Source organism: Alexandromys fortis, unplaced genomic scaffold (assembly GCF_014885135.2).
Source record: "Alexandromys fortis isolate MF-2015 unplaced genomic scaffold, M_Fortis_MF-2015_v1.1 scaffold_104, whole genome shotgun sequence".
NCBI lineage: Eukaryota > Metazoa > Chordata > Mammalia > Rodentia > Cricetidae > Alexandromys > Alexandromys fortis.
Window position 1 is genome coordinate 247,857 of NW_026068000.1, and position 15,615 is coordinate 263,471.

Genomic DNA, 15,615 nt, shown 5'->3' on the forward strand with positions numbered 1-15,615 from the left:
AGAAAAAATGAAATTATGAAACTTACAAAGAATTGAAGCATTTGGAAAGAATTATATTAAATGAGGCCATCCACCTCAAAACATACAGCTGCATGTTCTCTCCCATATGTGTGTCCTAGCTTATAGTGTTTTCATACATGTACATAAAATGATGTGAATGTAGATAAAGCTTTAAAAACACATAGACTAGTAGGTGATGATGAAGATTCCTAGGGAAGGGTAGGGGGCAAAGGGCTAAGGGTGACATGAAGGTGAAAAGGGGACCAGCGAGGAGGTTGTAACACAGACTGGGAAGGGAATGAAGAGGAATGCATTCAACCCCAAAATTATTTGCTTGGAAATACTTTAATGTTTTTTAATACTTCAATACTAATTTAATAAAGTAAGGATATGGAAACACAGCTGATGTGTTAAGAGCATACAGTCCTCTTGCAGAGACCTCTGAGTTCAGTTCCTGGCACTCACTACCAGTGACTCTCAAATGCTTGCATCTTCTGTTCCAGAAGATCTGATGACTCTGGCTTAGAGTGGCACCTGAATCTACATGAAGACACACACACACAGGAGAGAGATAGAACAAACAAACATATGTTCATATAGTTGAACATAATAAAAAGTGTATTTTTAATGTAAGAAAAAAAAACAAGAAAAAGGGTAAAAGTTAACTCAAAGGTAAAGCGTGAAGAAATAAATGGAAATACATATGCACCAAGTCATGCTGCTGATGGTAATTTGTAAAACAATTTCTGGTTGCTGTTTATGTAACTACTATAATGTGAATTTATAATATCTTCATAACATTTTAATCATTATTTAAACAGATGTTCTTTATTATGTAGTGATTTCTTCACTATAAATCTGCCTTAATTAAAGCGCTAAGATGAACACGATGTAGTTGGCATTCTTTCCAGAAAGACACTTATGAAGTAATTCTCCTAGCGCCATTGTCGGTAATCAGAGGGTTCTGAAACATAATCTAGGTTTGCTCCCATTGCTCATGTCTTACCAGACTCCACTGGCCAGTGTAGCCCTTTACTCTCTCCATCCCACCTCTCATGAAGCCCAACTAAATGAATGAAGCAGATTTAGCAGGGATGAAATAAAGAGTTTTAACCAATTTCTCACCATTCTATTTGCAGCCACTAACTCAAGGGGGTGCCTTTATATGGTTAAACTTTCTGTTGCACCTTCCCATTGTCTTTATGTTCCTTGGCTGCTATTCTTTATACACCTACACTCTCCTGGAAACATGGCACAATATAGCTCAATTCTGAAAGAGTATGTAGGACTTATCTTCAATAACTCATAAATAAACTATTTCAAACATATGTAGATCTTTGTATTCAGTATTTGAGAAAACAGCACATCCTGGAGCAGGGATTAGGTGATCATGTCTTATGTCTTGTCCCCTTAGACAGAGCATATTTGCCACCCCACTTGTTACAGTTTCATAAGGGAATGATTGGGTAATATAGGATAAACCAAGGAGCATGATGACTATCACCAGAATAGCAAAATCTAGAAGAGATGGGTGGATCTACCCTCATGGTTCCCAGTAAGAACCCAGTATGTAACATCATGACATAAAGATGTCTAGCCACTAGACTTGGGTATATGCCAGAATTCCCATACAAGCAAATATTCTTATAAAATGAAGCCTTATGTAATAAATGTCAGTACAATAACATTGAGGACTACCACAACCATCTCTCTTTCTCTGCAAGATATAATCAAATAAACATTAACTGCATTAACATTTCTTAAAAACTATAAATGCATAAAAAATACAATTTAGTAGTAACAAGAAACAAGTTTACAAAAGTTACTCAGCAATACTTATCATAAAAATATATTTCAGGACATTCATATATGTGTACAAGGAAATAACTTGAGGAAAGCAAAAGAGATAAACTAAATGCACAAGTAGCAAAAAGTGTGAAGTTTAGTAAAATGTATTAAGTATATAGCATAGAAAACAGTAAAAAATAAACAAGAAAAACTAATACTTTAAAAATATTAAAACTGAAAAATCTATGTCAGATTAAAAATTACCTTATATAAATAAATTAACACAGTATCAATTAGTACTTAATCAGAAATAAAAGTACTAGTGCTACTACAAAAATTACGAAGTGTAATGAATTATAAAATATGATGAACAATTTCAGACACTTTATTGTGTATTCAGTTTGCACATTTTTTAGCATTACAAATACATACTAATCTCAAGACAGAAAAAATTAAATCATATGAAGACAGCAATGACATTTAAAGGTAACAAGTCAGTAATCCAACATCTTTTAGTGAAGGAAAAACCAATTGTTTCTACTATTAAAGATGAATTAATATCAACTCTCTAAAAATCCTATTTTTATTCTAGTTTCTTATATTTCCATTTGTGTGGATGTGTTCATTGTTGTTGTTTTCTCGCATGTATGGCTGTTTATCACATGCAAGCCTCGTGCCCTCTGAGCTGGAAGAAAAGATTGGATCATCTAGAACTGGAGTTACAAACAGTGTGCATTATCACATGAGTGCTAGGAGTCAAGACCAGGTCCTATAAAAGAGTAGCCAGTGTTCTTAATGACTGAGCCATTCCTATAGCTACTTCTCTCCTCTTTCTTTTCTTTTCTTTATTTTTTTGGAAAGAATTAGAGACTAGAAAACCTCGTTGCTTAGCAATACAGAGTTTCCTTTAGAGCTGATGGCTAAGATATGTTGAAGGTAAATTTACAGGTAAATAATGCCATTGAAGTACACATATGCTTAAAATGGTAAACATACGGTAGGCATAGTTTATTAAAATAATGATGCTTTATATCATTAAAATTCAGCTGATCTAATTTTTAATGAATATAGAGAGAAATTTGTGAACTCTAATCAGTTCCATACTTTTAAAATCATCTTTAGAATCCTATTATTTAATCTACTCAATGAGATTATTTTATTCTGTTATTTACTCTATTAATAGTTTTATTTTATTTTGCTTTATATTATTTTAGCTATCCTTTATATCACCTTGCTGTTTTACTCATTCTGGGACTACTATTGCTACAAATTTATTAAATGTTTTATAGATAAAAAATTATATACTTAATAAATTAATTAATTAAAATAAATCAATTACATTAATGAGCAAGATTGAGTGTTTTGTTCCTTCTGGGAATATTTCCCAGTGTTTCTAGAACACATAGAAAGTATGTTAAGCTCATGGAACATTCCACAGCATTTTTTCCTGAGTTTCTAGAGCCCATGTGTTGTGAGAAGTTGGGCTAAGAGGAACATAAATACCAGCTTACAGTTAAGAATTCTGAAATCCAGTATGTTAAGGATACTGAAAACTTTAGCTCATTATCTAGTCACAAATGATTGCTTTTCTGTTTTGTTTTTCGAGGTACACTCTCTTGTCCCTGAGAAGCCTACCTTATATCTCAGCCTCATTTGTGGCCCGTGGGCTGATCTTTCTCTGCCTTTGCTCACTAGGTACACATATGTGAATAAAATGAAAGTTCTGCATATCTACCAGTATTTCCAGGAAAGTCGTGGATGTTATTTCACTCATTTCTATAGATTTATGCTATTTCTCTTCCGTCTCTGAGGATTGCTCTTACTTTATCACCAGCTGATACATGAATTTTCAACTCATAAAAATTATATTGAGTATTTTTGAACATGTTTTAGCAATGGGATGATACTGGTAGCTGTTTTTCCATGTTGATGGAGATAATACACTCCCTTATTTCTGTCAGGGAGTTAGGAAATCTTGGGACATGATACTGTTTTCACTGTAACTTAATAATGACTGAAGTCTACTTTTTTTGTCAGCCTGGGTGTGATGATCATTTGTGTTCTTCCCAAATAATTCTTTCATACCAGGTTAGGATAGTTTGCTACCTTGTTAGAGTTAGCTGTGAGTCAAAATGGAATATTGTTCACTCTGTCCAGAAAATTTAGAAGACCAGAATAGCTTAGGAACCTGCTGCTCAAAGCACTTGCTAATTCCTGTACTTAGGGACTGACTAGAGGCAGCCATGCCCTCCTCCCACCCAAACTGTGATGAATGCTTTGCACCAGACAGATGTAAAAGAAATAATGTTTCATTATTTTCAGCCAGAGGTTTGAGAGTGTTGTTTGTCACCATATTGTGTTCTCTCCCATGCTATTGGGATGACAATGCCCACAACTTCATGGCATCTTCCCTTTGGTAATGCAATGGCCATTCACTTTCTATATTATATAGTTAAGAAAACAATAAAAACAATTACTGAAGTAGCATCTAATCATTTCATGTAATATACAGTAGCTCAATTAAAATAATATTGCCTATTTATCCCCTTATTCAGACAGTTGATGTCAAATTTTAAACTTTTTCAAAGTATATGAAAGTGCTCTGCAAATTTATAAATAAACAAAAGTATAAGTAGCAGAATAGTATTCTTAAAACTTAAAACTATAAAAAATTACTAATAAGAATTTTAGGATTTTTTTTCCATTTTCCTGTCTGTGTATTGTGATATTATTAGCATGTTATTCTGTGTTTAAACTTGTAGATTGAAGTATGCACTTAAGTTAATAAGCACTTCTCTGTGCTCTTAATATGTTTAATGATAAAGTAAAATGCAATTACTTTAGATTGCTCATGATAGATAGTACTTATTTTATCAATTATTTAAGATATATAATGAGTGCTTTTTATATGCCACCCACTCTTCTAGACTATGCAAGATTATTGAGAAAATAAGGGGGTTTAAAAGTTTCTGTTCTTGTGGAATTTGTTTTCTAGTGAGATGAAGCAGTCAATTGGTAGTGACTTAATCTATGCACTTGAAGAAAACTAAAGTTAGATAAATAGATAATGGATGTTGAATCATTCCATTTTTTTGGAAGCATGATCAGAGAGATATTTGGTCATGTTCATGTTTGAAAAGAGGTTTGAATATAATTGGGAGTCATGTTTTCTGGATCTTTGAAAGTAAAACATTCTGAATCTCAAAGCACCAATCAGTAAGGAAGCCTGGGAAAACACTGGGCATTAGAGGACTGCTGGAGAGCAGATAAGCATTGAAGGAAGTTATAGACTCCATTGCAATAAGTTTCGACTTTGTAGAGCAGAAATTAGAAGATGTGGTGATTACAAACAGTGCGATGAAATGTGTTTGAAAGGAATTGAAATGGTATCACTATATAATAGAGGAGAGAATGCCCCAACTAGACATACCTGATGTCACCAAACAAATCTCCAGTGATGGGAGTGGATTCCATTTTGTTGAGTTTGTCAAAGGGATCTTATGGACACTCTCACACTTTACAAGGCTATTTGTTGTTGTCTATAACTTGACAGTATAGCTCTACTGTTTAAGACCATACTTCTATAATCCAACATGGAGAAGTAAAACCAGTGCGCAACTCAGAGATTCATACCTACTGACTACCCTTTATCATGCAGGAAGGCACTCTCCATGCTACCAGAGGGGAAAGTTAATCGTCAATATCACCCAGCTACAAAACATGCAACACACAACAGTGACCGGCCTGCAATATACAGAGATGCAATCGTGTCATAAATATTAAGGAAGGGACCAAACAAGTCTCTCTTAAATTTGAGACCTACTACATGAAGTAGAACTTATAGCCAATATGTCTATAATAGCCAAAAATCTGAGACTAGATAAGTCATGAATCCAGGGAAAACCAAATACTATTGTTCTGCTTGAGGAACAGAGTGATAAAATGATAAATGCTTCCTAACAACTTTCTGTCATACCCATAGATAGTGCCTTGTTTGAGCCTCACCAGAGAAGCTTCTTCTTGCTATAGATGGGATTTTACTCAGAGACCCACAGCTGTATGATAAGAAGAGAGATGGAGACCTTGGAGTATTCAGTCTTAAATTGGATGTCTTCTTCAAACTTCTCCTCTTCTCAGAAGCTGTGCTGAAGAGGAAGCAGAATTATAAAACCCAAGATAGTGGATAATTCCTGAGAAGCAGTGTCTTCACACTTGTATGCTCATATGAACTAACAGATATTGTAGCAGCATGCACTTGTTCTAGGTAAATAGATCTCTGCACAGAGAGGTGGGAGTAGATGCAAGGTCTTACCTCTAACCAAGATGCTATTTGTGAACGATCAGTTGTTTACATTGCTGCATTAGTGAATATATTAACCACATGACACGGCAGGAGCTATGGTCAGAAGGAGCTGACGAACACAAAAGAAACTATATATATATATATAATTTGTGGGCTTTTTTACATTTTGTTTAGTCTTGTCTTGACATCTTTTTCACTTTATTTTATTTTGTATATTTGCTTTAATTTTTAGTTTTTGTATGTTTGGTTTGGATTGTTTTTAGGAGGAGAGAAAGACAACCTGAAACTGGGTCAGTAGGAAGGTGAGGGAGGACATAGAAGGAGTTGCAGAGAAAAACAATCAAAAGGCAGTGTATGAAAATAAAATTAAATAGAGATAAATAAATGACTGAAGGTGACCTTGGGAAGGACTATAGAATAATTAGGGAATATATATTAAAGACCATTTCTGAGTGTCAGAAAAATATGGTAGAGCATGAAATTTGATGATGCTATGCAGAGTGCTCATGTTTGGTGAATATGCTGAAAGCAGAGACACTCTGAAATACTGAGGGGATAGATATCAGGTATGAGAGAAAGAGTCGAAGTAGACCCAGTGAAAGCTTTGATTTGACTTGTATTTGAGCAAGTAAAAATAATTTCCCAGTGGACAGTTTATATATTTTTTTGCTGACCATGATTCCCCAGAAGATGAACTACCTATCAAAGGAGATACCTGGAGTGACTTGCAAGTCTAATAACACACTGTTTCTGTGAAACTATTTGTGCATAGGATTAAGTTTTGTTTAATATTTGTTTGATTGGATTTATTTTCCTCTTTCTAGACGTCTCTAATTACATAGAATTCACTTATGAACGTTTTCCATACAGTTCATACACTTGAATTTGTTTTCCTAGAATATATGAAACTTATTTACATGTGGTGTTTCACTGACTTCTACATACATAAACAAACTTCATTTGTTGTTCCTAATTTTCACATCTTATTTTTACTTTAGAAGAGTTAAAGATTATCAGTCCATCACCATCCCCATTAAACATGTTTAAAATAATATATTTTGCTTTTAAACTATATTTTTAAATTCTTTTTGGATTGGGTTTTAGATGTCTGAGTTGAGTATGTCATTCCTTATACATATATTTCAATATATACATATATATATATGTATAGATGTGAATGTAAATACACATATATAATTCTGAAACTTATGACTGTACACCTATTTAAATTACAGACAAAGACATTTTCAAATACAGAAATAAATTCTTGTTCCTTTTGAATCATATGTTATAGTGTACTAATTTTCCTTCTTATTCATTCAGTTAAAATACTATTTATAAATTTCATGATTTGTTTTATAATATTGTGACTGTTGATTTTTCTGTATTTTATTAGATGAGACCTATACTCTCTATAGGTCAATTTTGTCTACTACCCAAGTACTCTGCCAACTGCAGTCTCTAAAAATAGTCTAACTGAGGGATTCACTAATAAACTATTAAACTGGAACATTTAACTGTTTTCTCCAGGAGTTTATAAATTACGTTTGTGTGTGTGTGTGTCTGTGTGTGTGTGTGTGTGCGCGCGCGCACGCGTGAGTATATGTTTGCATATAATTTATGTAAAAGGACAAATTTTTATAGTTAGGTCTTTCCTTCTTTCATGGGCTCAGCGATTAGGCTTGTTGAGATATCTTGCAGTTTTTTTTTGGGGGGGGTGAGGGGAGATGGGGAGAGAAAAGTGAGAAGAGGAGGATGGGGGAACTTGGGGGAATGGGGTAGTTGGGATAAAGGAAGGGTGGATATGGGAGCAGGGAAGTATATATCTTAATTAAGGGAGCCATCTTAGGGTTGGCAAGAGACTTGACCCTAGAGGAGCTCCCAGGTGCCCAGGGCGATGTCCCCAGTTAGTTCCGTGGGCAGCTGAGGAGAGGGAACCTGAAATGGCCCTATCTTATAGCCATAGTGATGAATATCTTGCATATCACCTTAGAACCTTCATCTAGTGATGGATGGAGATAGAGACAGAGACCCACACTGGAGCACTGGACTGAGCTCCCAAGGTCCAAATGAGGAGTAGAAGGAGGGAGAACATGAACAAGGAACTCAGGACTGCGAGGGGTGCACCCACCCACTGAGACAATGGGGCTGATCTATTGGGAGCTCACCAAGGCCAGCTGGACTGGGACTGAAAAAGCATGAGATAAAACCGGACTCTCTGAACATGGCGGACAATGAGGGCTGATGAAAAGCCAAGGACAATGGCACTGGGTTTTGATCCTACTGCATGTACTGGCTTTGTGGGAGCCTAACCAGTTTGGATGCTCACCTTCTTAGACCTGGATGGAGGTGGGAAGACCTTGGACTTCCCACAGGGCAGGAAACCCTGACTGCTCTTTGGACTGGAGAGGGAAGGGGAGAGGAGTGGAGAGAGGGGAAGAGGAGTGGGGGGAGGGGGAGGGAAATGGGATGCTGGGAGGAGGCAGAATTTTTTTTCAATTAAAAAAAACTACTAAAAATATCTTCCTTAGATAATTGGATAAGATACAAAAATAAATGAATACCATGAAAGCAAAGATTGAGGGGTTGAGGGTTAATTCAGTTGGTTATGGAATTTTCTTGCTCTCTTGAAATACTAAATTTAAGCCCCATTGTTATGTAAACGGATGTGTGCTTCTGCTTTTAGTGCCAGTAGAGCAGAAACAGGAAGATCCTGTGTTGAAATATGAGCGGCGGGGCTGCGTCCCCAACACCCCGGCCGCTTGGCTAGCTCATGCCCGAAATAACAACACACAAACTGTATTCATTTAAGAACTGCTTGGCCCATGAACTCTAACCCTTACAGGCTAATTCTCGCACCTGGACTAGCCCATTTCTAATAAAGCGTGTAAGCACCCCAAGGTGCGCTTACCGGGAAGATTCTAGCCTCTGTTCATCCTGGGAGAGTTGAGCATGGCGTCTCTGCTCCAGCAGAGCTGTCGGGTCTCTCTGGGATCAGAGCAGAGTCTGACCTCACTTCCTCTTCTGCCCAGAATTCTATTCTGTTTATTCCTCCCACCAATGCTTTAACCTATGAGGCCAAGCAGTGTGTTTATTACTTAACCAATGAAATCAACAGATTGGTATATGACACTCCCACATCAATCCTGAAGCTTCTTTAACAGCTACCAAAACCTAGTAGACAGGTTTCAGAACAATGAGGAACATGGTCTAAAACAGAGGTAAATGGATTCTGAGGAATGATATTTGAAACTCTCCACAGACGAAAATATAGAAGTGCATATGCACAAGTACACAAATGAAGCAGAAGCACAATACCTCAGTTGTTAATAAATTTCTGTGCACAATGAAGGTACTGTGTGTAATCCTCACTACCAAAACTAAAATAAAAACCATAGAAACAACAAAAAACTGTAACAGAAACTATGATATTTTAACACAAAGATTTTCTACACATGGAAACATTTCCTCTTCCCCTTTCCCCATTAAGTTTATACCATCCAGAATGAATACCTATTAACTTGCTCATAGTAGAAATTTGCTTTCTAAGTGCTGAAATGAGTGTTTCAGTGATGTTCTTATTCCACTTAGTAGGTCATTCCAACATAATACATGGGCTATGTAATTTTATGTAGTATTGAAATTCATTTTCTCATAGATGAGGAACATGGGATGACACGATCAAGTAACCATCTGTACTGCATCCTCACATGGAAGAAAATGCAATTTCTGAGTACCAGATGCTAGGTGAAGATGGTTTGGCAATGGCCTTAATTATGTTTACAAACAAAAATGATGAATAGTGTAAGAAATCATGATGGCCCCATTTGTTCATAGTAATCCAGATATATTTACATCCTACTATAATCAAGTATATTATTATACTGAGACTGAGAAACTGTAGATGTCTTAGGAATAGAAAATCTTTCCCAAATATAATTCTATCTCTGTCCTCTTCTTTGAGACTTATTAAGTATATAAGGTGGTATTCCTACACTATTTTTGAGAGGGTATTATATGATAATTTATAATACTACTTCAAATGGTGACAGATAGTATTGTGGGTCACCATATTCATGAGCAACTCTAATCAGGGAAGAACATCCACCATAGGTTATGTATGCCCTGTCGTATTTGTCTTGGGAGAAGGCCCAGGAGTGAAGAGTGCCGACTTTGTATTCTTGCTGTCCCTGGCAGGAGTCTGCTAAGTTGGCTTGTTATTTGCCGAAGGCTTCCACTGCTAGACAACATCCTGCAGTGATGTCGGCATTCTCCTCCTGGTGCCTACTTTCTTCTGGGATTAAAGCTTGATCTTCTGCACTTGCAGTGAGAAGGATGATTAATTATGCCTGCAAGATTACAGAAAAGGTTTTAAGAACAAATTGCACTTTAAATGTTCCTTTTTCTTTTTTTACTAACTATTTTTATTAAGTATTCAAGTCATAGAAAAATGCATTAGTAAACTCAGGATATTTACCAAAAAAAAAAAAAGCCAAATATGTAATGCTGACCTTTAAATGTTGTGCTTACAGGACTTTCCAAATAAGGATTTATACGCTATATGTATGAGTTCTTACGAAATAGTTTCATGTTGTTTAAATGAGGTCATACACCTGGATTTGGGAATGATAACCATTGTACTTTGACCTTTGAGATAATTCTCAAGCTCTCTGCCAACTTTCCCCTTTCATCAAAATCAATAGAAACCACTCCTAATCAGACACTTTTTACTCACTACAGATGCACTTTGTACGTGGTTTTAGGCATTCTTTAAGAAAGCAAGCTAAATGATTGAGTAATGAAAATAACCACAAACTCTCGAATACTCTGGCGTTTGCAGCACAAGGCCCATTTGTACACTAGGGCCTAATGCTTATCCAGGAGAATAAAGATGTTTCCAACTAGGGTCTTCTCAGTATTTATAATGTTCATTGACCACATTCTGTTTGCAAATGTCATAGACTTTACACCACATGTCCTCATGTTCAATAGTCAGTTTTCTCCAGCAAGTTGCAAATTCTAGACATTTTAGACTTATTAAGCCATGAGATATTTGACATAGTCAACTCTTCCATAAAATGCAAAAGTAGTCAGTGATAATAATTTAAAAATTGAGACAGACTGTGTTCAAATAAACTTTTTTTTAAAAAAAGCTAGTTTTTGCACACTGAACATCATTTGCTGATCTTTGCTTAAGACTACTCAGCTTTAGTTTTGGGATTTGGTAGCATCAACTATGCTTTGGGACTAGATTCAAGTCTGTTGTTGTGTGTCTATGAGAAAGTGCATGTGTATGTGTGTGTGTGTGTGTGTGTGTGTGTCTGTGTTGTGTGTGTGACCATAGCACATGTGAAGAGACCAAAGGACAATAAATACAGGAATGGCTTCTCCCTTTCCACCATGTGGTCCCCAGCAGAGAACTCTAGTGGTTGTGTTTGGCAAAGAAAAAGTCTTTACACACTGAGACCTCTTTCTAGTCTTATTTGACCCTTACATTCTTCCATCCTTAAGACTATAGTTCTACATCGCAGCAGACAATACATCCTTTTTGCTACTTTTGTATTGCATAACATGGCTATCTAATTCCTATGCCCCACAAAGATCCATCAATATTGCAGAAGCTCAGAATACTGACTATATAAAGAGAGCCAGAAGAATTATAAAGGTGATGGGAATTGAAAGCTACTAGTGTTTCTAGCACTTATAAGTATTTGCCATGTGCCAGATACTGTTTAAGTATATAAACACATTTAATCCTCAGAATGAGACAAGTTATTATTCTCTCTAGCAGAAGGCACTGAAACAAATGATTAATTAAATAACCTTCCCTAGATCAAACAGCTGGTAGAGCCAGAAAACTAGCCCAAGTGGTTCAGTTTCAGAGTCAATATTCTTAACCATCTCAATCTATAGGAGACCAGTGCTAGACTGGGGAAATTTCCTCAGAGGAATGAACTCTATTCACCAGCCAAATAAATGCAAAGAGACTGAAAAAGAAACTAAAACTGAACTGAAAATAATTTGATAAAAGATTAAGGAATGCAGATTTTTTATGAACTGATTTATGAACAGATTTTTTATGTATAATTTTTTGCAAGAATCTCAAAGTTTATTTCTCAGAAATGATTATTGGTTCCTTGTTACAGAGTTCTTAGCCAATTTCCCAATGTCAAAACTGTATCTACTTTCAAACCTTTAAAAAATCTATGTGCATTTGAATCTTCAGAGAATCTTATTGAAATGATGATGATGATTTGGTAGGTCAAGGGTAAGATTCTAGTTTACTAATTTTAGAAGTTTCTAGGCAAGGTTAGGTGAATAGATATTTGACTTGAGCAATTTAATATTCTTCATGATTTATGAACAGGAGGTCCTACATTTCTCACCATTGGATTTATAGTTTGTGGTTTCTTCTCAGCTAATATTGTTGCAGGTGATATAGAATTTAATTTGAAAGGACCTACTATGTGACTTTGTAGACTATGGTTCAATAAACTAGTTTTTATTCCTTATGTAAATAATGGTTTATTAGAAATAACTATCTGTTGTGAGGAGCTGCGGGCTGCTTCCCTGCCGCCCCAGCTCCCAGCTGCCAGGTAGCTCTAGCTTATGCCCCGAAATAATTACACAGAAACTGTATTCTTTTAAACACTGTCTGTCCCATTAGTTCCAGTTTCTTATTGGCTAGCTCTTACATATCGATCTAACCCATTTCTAATAAACTGTGTAGCTCCATGAACTGGCTTACCAGGAAAGATACTAACTTGCGTCTGTCTGGAGTGGGAGAATCATGGTGACTCCTTGACTCAGCTTCTTTCTCCCAGCATTCTGTTCTGTTTACTCCAGCCACCTAAGGGTTGGCCTATCAAGGGGCTTAGGCAGTTTCTTTATTAATAAGAAATCACTCCCACATCATTTATCCTCACTAAATTTTCTTATTATCTATACTGTTACTGTTCTTCAACCTGAGTTGAATAGGTGTAATGATCATGATATAGTTTTCAAAGTCAATTGTTTTACTATGTTTCCTTTTATAGAAAAATTTGTGCAGACCTCTGTTGAAGTAAATGGCATTAGCAGTCATAAGAAGATACTAACTTGTTTCCTAAATACATGGTATAACACCATCTAACATGTTTTAGGTATAATGCCTCTTTTACAAAGAATTTCAAGCTATCTTGACATAACATCCCTCATAAATCTTTCTGAAGTAGATATTACATGTCTAATTGTCTGTGGTTAGAAGCAGAATACAGGTATGCAGCCTATTGCTCAGGATCCTGTAATAGCAAGCTGAATAGATAAAGCTATTAATATTTCACACTTTATGTACATGTTCTTGCCCCATGACTATAGGACCCTTCTTAGAGAATGTTGTATCTAAGTAAAGGCTACAGATATATCAATCTTTTTCTTATATACATTTCCTATAAGATCAGACTTTTTCTTTCCACTAGAGTCCAGTGACTGTTGAACTGTGTTCCACACAACATAAGCTTTCAGAGCTATTTGAGAAAATAACAGACACTATATAGGCAGTCTAAAGTACCTTGGTAACTGTTGACCTTCGTTCTTCTATTACAACTGATCTGAGTATTTCTTTCTTAAACTGTCTTTAAATAGTACTTCCTCTTATTGCTTCACTGTCCCCAATTCCTTGAAAGTATTTATTTTTCTACAGTCTCTCCCACACTAAAGAATATAACATAGCATGCACTATAAATTAGGATACTATTATCTTTAACAAAGTTGATTATCTGTGAATCATGTTGCTCTGCATAACTACATTAAAGCATTATGCAAACTACATTTTTGTTTCTTCCTTTTTATCATAAAAGGAGGATTATTTAGAAATAAGTAACGCTGAAGCTTGATTAGACATTACAACTCATTATGCCACAATAATAATCACGACAATAATTGAAACTCTCATAGGTAGAAGGCATTGGGTGTATACTAAAAAATGGTACAATAAAAATTTAAATACTAAAGAAATAAATTAAAGAAAATACTAGAAAATGAAAAGACCTCACATAAACATGAATTAATAAAATTAATATTATGAAAATTATGGCCATCCAATAAAAAGCAATTTACAGATTGAATGCAATTAAAGTCAAATTTTCAAATATAATTCTTCACAAACTGAAGACGACTCTTACAATTCATACAGAAACACAAAAGAACCATGACGATGAAATAGTTCTAGAGGTATTATCAATTCTGGTTTCAAGTTATGCCTCAAGTTGTACATCAGCAGTTTTCTAGCATTAAAACATACACGTTGATCTACAAAAATAGACAGGGTGACATATGTAGAAGTGCATGCTCTTTCACTTACCTGAGATTTGATGAAGAGATTAAAAAAGTACACAGTGAACCAAAGAGGGCATCTTCAACCAATGGTCTGGTCAAATTGAATAGCTACTTGTAGAAGAATAAAATTAGATTGTTCTCTCTCATCCTACACAAGACTCAACTTCAAAGGCATCAAGGACTTTAGCCTAATACCCAAAAATTTATTGAACATAAGGTAGGAAATATAATTTAAGACATAGACACAGAAAATGATTTTTCTAAATAAGACTCCAGTAGTACTAAGAGTAACAATTGATTAATGTGAGTGTAAGAACCTGAAAGCTTCATCATAGCAAGTCTTTAGTTAATAGATAGCCTACAGGAATGGGGGAAATATTTACTAATTATGTATTTGAAAAGGGTTCAGTGCCTAGAATATGCAAAGAATTCAAAAAGCTAAACACCAAACAGAAAAACCAAACTATTAAAACTTGGAGCTTATACCTAAAGAAAATTCTTAAGACAAAAACAAATGCCTTAAACATATTTTATATATTCAACATCCTTAGCTTCCAGTGAAATGTAATTAAAATTACTTTCAGATTTCAACTTGAGCCAGTCACAATATCTAGCATTTAAACAAAAATGATGGCATGGGTATGGGAAAAAGGAAACAACTCTTCCCTGTTGATGAGAGCGAAAACTGGAGCAGCCACTATAGACACCAATATGGAAGTTCCTCAAAAAAAAAAAATAGAAATAAAGATAGCATATAATTTCTTTTTTATATTTTTTTTCTTTCTTTTAAATATTTTATTTTAATTTATTTGTTATGTATATAGTGTTCTGGGCACCAGATCTAATTATAGATGGGTGTAAGCCATCATGTGGTTGCTGGGAATTGAACTCAGGACCTTCAGGACAGCAGTCAGTTCTTTTAACCTCTAAGCCATCTCTCCAGCCCCAAGGGACTGGACTCTGCATGGGCCAGGAATCGAACCTGGGCCTCCCGCATGGCAGGCGAGAATTCTACCACTGAACCACCCATGCCATGCATATAATTTCTATATATTATTCTTTAGAAGAGTCTCACTGTAATAACAATACTACACTAATATTTTCTAATCTATGTTCATAACTGCTTAATTTACTGTAGCAAAAAAATGGAAAAAGTCTAGATGTTTGTCAACTGATGAGTGTGATGAGTGGATAATGAGAACCTGATT

General features: G+C 35.4%; 1 non-coding gene across 1 annotated transcript; it reads right to left on the bottom strand.

Annotated features, from left to right (window-relative positions):
- Positions 1-15,368: 15,368 nt before the first annotated feature.
- Trnag-gcc (transfer RNA glycine (anticodon GCC)) lies at positions 15,369-15,439 on the bottom strand. The gene has a single exon. It is a non-coding gene; the product is annotated as a tRNA-Gly (tRNA).
- Between the last annotated feature and the right edge of the window lie 176 nt (positions 15,440-15,615).